Source organism: Pholcus phalangioides, unplaced genomic scaffold, assembly GCF_987345545.1.
Source record: "Pholcus phalangioides strain wild (caught in Gottingen) unplaced genomic scaffold, Ppha-v1.0 ptg000017l_1, whole genome shotgun sequence".
In the NCBI taxonomy this organism is placed as follows: domain Eukaryota; kingdom Metazoa; phylum Arthropoda; class Arachnida; order Araneae; family Pholcidae; genus Pholcus; species Pholcus phalangioides.
The window spans coordinates 4,199,995-4,205,994 of record NW_028301610.1 but is presented as its reverse complement, the minus strand read 5'-3'; positions in this window follow the sequence as shown (position 1 = coordinate 4,205,994).

Sequence of the window (6,000 nt, the reverse complement as noted above, 5' to 3'; positions counted from 1 at the left end):
GAATTCAAGATCCGGCCCTACCCTGTCCTAAAAAACCCAATTAGGTTTGGCTACATCATCAGTCAGTCTCGTCTACCTTGATATGTCTACCAGGATACAATATTTTCCGATACGGCAGAACAACTACTGTGGGAGGAGGTGTATGCATCATCATTCGTAGCAGCCTGAAACCTAAGCTGGTGAACGTGAATAATGAAAATAAATATGTTGAGATAACATTCGTGGGGGGGGGGGGATATAAAAGTGGAAAAAGGAAGTGCAGGCTTATTACGGCATACGTTCCACCAAATTAAGCATGTAATTTAGATCATTGGTCTGAGATTTGGAGAGAACTCAGGCCTATTACTGCTCCGTGGCTTTTGGTCGGGGATTTTAACATGCGGGGAGTTGAAGATTAAACGGGAGATTCTCGTCTGAATCGGAGTCACAGTTCATGTCAATCTCAACAGAACTAGGCCTTGTTCAGTTGGTCGATTTTCCAACGAAAGGGGAAAACTTAGATCTTCTATTTGCTACCGATCCTTCAGTGGTCCAGGACGTAAATGCACTTCCATCTTTCTCCAACAGCGATAATTCACCGCACTTGCCGATACACTTCTCGTTGCATATCACAACAGGATTAGATTGTCAATTCACACTAAACTATTACAGTGCAGATTATCCACGATTATCAACCATTGTAAAATATCTGTATAACCAACTGCTAGCTGGAACTATCTCAGCTCTGCCAGCTCTATTCCTGCGGTCTCATGAACATGTTTCTTGGTAAAGGAGATTTAATAAAAAAAAGACAAAAGGTTTTGTGAATGTGTGTGTGCTAAACAATAGGAAATTTTATGCTTGGCGTCAATATAGATCTAGACCTAGTGTCAAACTGCTAAAGAACAACACACAGTTATGTCTATAAATTATGCAAATTACGTCCAGGAGAAAGAGAGTTTGCATGTCTTCAACCTCTGTAAAAATCAAGATCGTAATTTTTTTCCACAGAGATGCTCGCCGCAGACTTCGTTTATCCCGAGATATACCAAAGCTATCTGTGAATGGTACCACGATGACGGAAGATTATGAGAAAGTCAACGGTTTTTGCGGACATATTTTCTTGTTTATATAACTTCAGTTGCTCTCAGTCTTGTTAAATCATGACAACAGTAGCACGGCCTTATGAATGATCATCCGCTTTTTTCGTGATATGTTCAACATTAAGATGATAAAAGCCGTTATTGCTTCTCTTCCTGGTCGATCATCTCCGGGCCCTGACGGAATACCCAGTTGTTTCTACAAACGTCTTTCAGACCCGGTATCTTGCTGCTGTGGTGGTCATAGTGACGGACTCGCATCGTGAGAACCCGGGTTCGAACACCACCGTCGCCATAGTGGTGGTCGTCTGAAGTTGGTAGTCTAAAAAGTCTCGCCGCAGGCAGGCCTACAACGGTATACTATTCAATCATTACACTTCATGCATAGTTAGAAAAATTCATGGCAGGTATGTTATGGAGTGGAATACTATGCGTTAAAGCTATATTCTACGCCCCCACACCCCAAAAATATGTCCGAAAACGGGAAATGATCGTTATGGGAAGTTTTTCCGTATAAGAAATTAGAGAAAACTATTCGTATCGGTGAAAGAGGACTCGCGTCTGATCTACGCAAGAATTTGAAAGCTCTTATCAAGACTAATTGATCAAAATAAAAATCTACACTTTTCAATTAAAAAAATCGCATAAATGGTGCATAAATATTCAGACTTTGAATGTAAATACCAACATCAGGTCATGACTACAAGTCCCTACTGAGAGCACATTATTCTTGCCTTTGATTTATGTGTACTTACAAACAACATGTTCCATGCCACTTTCCAAAGCTCGACAGAAAACTATAAATTCACTAAATATTTACTCCTAGACGTCCCCCACTCTCCGTGTACTGTATCTATGCATCGTTTATTGTTATGTTATCTTAGGGCTCTTTCACACAGGGCGGATGCGGGTGCGGTCCGGAAGATTTTATCAATGGTTTACAAATGGAGCCTTTCAGACGATGCGGAATGAGGCCCGCACCTCAAAAGTGTTCGTCCGGGTCCGGATGTGCTGATGGCACCAGCACAAACAGGTTTTGTATATTAGGTTGAATGGGGGTATTCACACGACGCGGGTCCGGGTGGTAACCACCCGGATTATTAGCTACTTTTAAAGGTGATTTTATCTGGACATGTTTTAATTATTTGCCGTAAATATACACTTAAAAACACCATATGAAGGTCTCTGTTCATTAATAGGGTGTACTCTACGCAGTGCCTTCTTAGCGCATGGGCCCACCCGGGCACGGCCCGGAGGCCCCGGGAGAAGAGGTGCCTCACAAAAATGAGATCCGGTTGAAATTTTCAGGAATTTACAAGGTAGGGCCTCAGAAAAACCACTCGGCCCGGGGGCCCATGATGCTCTTAAGACGGCCCTGTGTCTCTATCCCTCCGTTTCCTTCTGAGATAAAGGAGATATAGCAACCGTATCTTCCTTTTGTCCATACTTTACAATTTTATACAGTGAAACCACCCAACAACGACCACTGACGGGACCGTGAAAATGTAGCTACTGTTGGGAAGTGGCCGTTATTGGGAATGAAATATTTCTGAAAGAAAAAAACACTATAAAATTTGCGATCTATGTAAACACACGTAAAGTTATAATCCATTCTGCAATTCATTACGATAATTATAGAATTGATTATATTAGAATACATGATTATATTGATACTGTAATATTATAATGATTGATTAATCGACAAGGCCGCTATATAGGGAATCAGGCGGATGTGATGCCAGGGCGCCGGAGCAGAGGAGGCGCAAATTTAACCCTTTAAACAACCATTCAACATCAGAGGGGGAAATAAAATGCGTACTTGTCCCGGCTGACCAAGCATCTAATTGCGGCCATTTAATCGATTTACAGCGCTATTTTAGCATCCCAAAATTTAGGCTTGCAGTGCTGAGATGCACAAGAGAAACGGCTTGGCGAGAAAAACTGTTATGCACCAAAACGGCGTACCAGCGACGTCGAATACGAGGCGCGGTTCAAAATTAAGGGGCAATCACACACAGTAATGAAATGAAAACAATTGAAAAAATGACAAATTTATTAATGGTTTCAAAAATTTACATGATTGCTTTATTTTTCTACATAATCACCGTGTCGTTCCAAACACTTTTGATATCGTGAAACAAGCTTCTTCAAATCTTCTCCATAAAATTCCCGCCTAGGATTTCAGCTAGTTTTGCACTGAGATTTTCAATTCCTGATTTTTCTCAAAACGTGTAGACGCAAGCCTTTTTGAGATGTCGGAAGGGATCACCGAGAGCGAGATCAGGAAAAAGAGACTATAAGGAGGATGGTAAAAACCATCCGAATTTTCGAATTGTTTCCGTAGTGCGTGCAGCCGTGTGCGGATGTTCATTATCGTGAAGGAGAACAATTCCTGAGCTTAGCATTCTCCGTCGTCTGTTTTGAATGGCACGGCGCAGTTTAGAAAGTGTTTCACAGTAGACTTATGATGTAATGGTTGTTCCAGGTTACATAAAATCAATCAAAAGTACACCCTTTTGGTCCCAGAATGCAGTTACCATGATTTTCTTTTGAGGCCGGATTTGTTTGAATTTTTTCGGTTTAGGTAAACCGGAATGACCCCACTGCATGGATTGTTGTTTCATCTCAGCATTGACGTATGAAATCCACGTTTCATCACCAGTGACGACATGGAAACATAATGCTGCTCAAATTCACACAATTGACGGTGAATTTGAGCAGCGTTTATGTCCTCTTGCGTTTATAAATCTAATCACTGATCGAATTTCAGAACTGACGGGATTTTTTATTACCACACTCATTTTAACACACTGTCTTGAGAAGGCAGGCAACAATCAAATGACGGCAATATATGGTGGTTACACACATATTGCCATTCGTTTTTTATACGTGATCGGCCCGCAGCACAACTATAAATCACTTTTGAGTGGCCCTTCCACTACCTTCAATGTATTCAGCTAGCATGTGTACCCCGCAAATGCGAGCCGATCTCCCCATTAAAACGTCTCGCCACAGAGAGCAACAGGCCTACAACGATTAATTATTCAATCATTACACTTCACTCATAGTTAGAAAAACTGGTGGTAGATGGCAGCACTACACATAACAAGCATTACACAGAAACAAATTTCACGTCAGGTTTCACTACACGTACACGCACATTCCCACATGTACCAATTCGTTAGAGGTTCCGCAGAGGAATATGGACGAGGTACATGTGTGGTTTAATAGCATTTGTACCCAGGAAAAGAGAACATCCATAATTCTTCCACTTCCTTCCCTCCCCCCCCCCCCCATAGAGTATTTTTCTTATAGCGTATGTATTTTCTTTTCGACTCCATGTCCAAAGTGGCCGTTATTCGGAAATCGTTGTTTGGAGATAATCTGTAATGTAAAGTCTATGGGACGTGGAACCGAACACAGCTGCTGTTCGGATGTGGCCGTTAGAGGAGGTTTTACTGTACTTGAATAATAAGATAAAACTTTAAAAAAATTAAATACTTTAATTAAACAACGCTATCTATGTACAGCGTTCACTGGGTGAAAACAAAATCAGCCTTTAAGATGCAGGTGAAACGCCCGCAAATATGTGCTCGTATGAAAAGGCATGCGGATCCGGACTCGCATCCGCTCCGTGTGAAACAGCCCTTTTATTGTTATATATCTACTGTTCTATATCTTTACACACAAATAGCATCATGACAACCAGCTTGAAATCCACACACAGGAAAAGGACGGGTTTCGTCTTTCCCGATTCATCCGATCTCTTCTTTCCCCACCCATTCCATGGATTACTGAAAAGAAAGGTGAGTGATTGAGGATCACTAACCTACAGCATGAGTGGCATGACCATATTACAAAGGAATGTCCCGTATTTTTAGTGGTATTCCTGTGTTTTTGGTCGTTCTCACTTTTTATACACTTTTCTGGGGTTTTTTTTCAACGAAGCATGTTTGAAGCGCAATTTTTACTGAAATTATGAATGAATATAATTTCCATCACTTGTGAATTATATTATGATAATTGCGTATAAATATTTATCTAAACATAATTGTTACTTTCTAAGTTTTTTTCCATGAATTACACATTGCGATTTCCAATAAATTCTTCATTACCCTCTAATTTAGTAGTTCTGAACCTTTGCAAGCCCGCGGCCCGGTAAATCTCTTTTACGTAAGTGAAAGGCACAGTCATACACACAACTAACGAGAAATTAATGGGAAAACGAAACCGTGAATCACTCACGGCCCGGTGTGAGTAGTGTTAGGGCCCGGTACTACTACTAAACCACACATGCACCTTGTCCATATTCCTCTGCGGAACCTCTAACGAATTGGTACAGGGTGGAACGTGCGTGTACGTGTAACGAAACCTGACGTGAAGTTTGCTTCTGTGTAATGTTTGTTATGTGTAGTGCTGCCATCTGCCACCAGTTTTTGCTAACTATGAGTGAAGTGTAATGATTGAATTGAGTCTCTGTGGCGAGACTTTTCAAGGGGGAGATCGGCTCGCATTTGCGCCTCGAAGTTGGAAACCACAGGAAACAAACTTCAGGTGGTGGCCACCACTGTGGCGACGGTGGGGTTCGAACCCGGATCCTCGCGATGCGAGTCCGTCACTATGACCACTCGACCACCACAGCGGAGGGGCCCGGTACTGCGCCGCGGCCCGGCGGTTGAGAAACACTGCTCTAATTGATAATTTACGATCAAGATCTGGTGATTTTGCCGTCTTATGACTTAGTTATTGGTGAAAATTGCTGATATTCCGTATTCTACCACACATATTTAAGCTCCCAATTTTCCGTATTTTTCTGAATGAAATATGTTGGGTGTACAATAAAATAACTATCCTTCTAGTCACAATGGAATAAATTCATCGGGATTCAATGGTACCACATCATCGGGAGTGGGAGTATGAT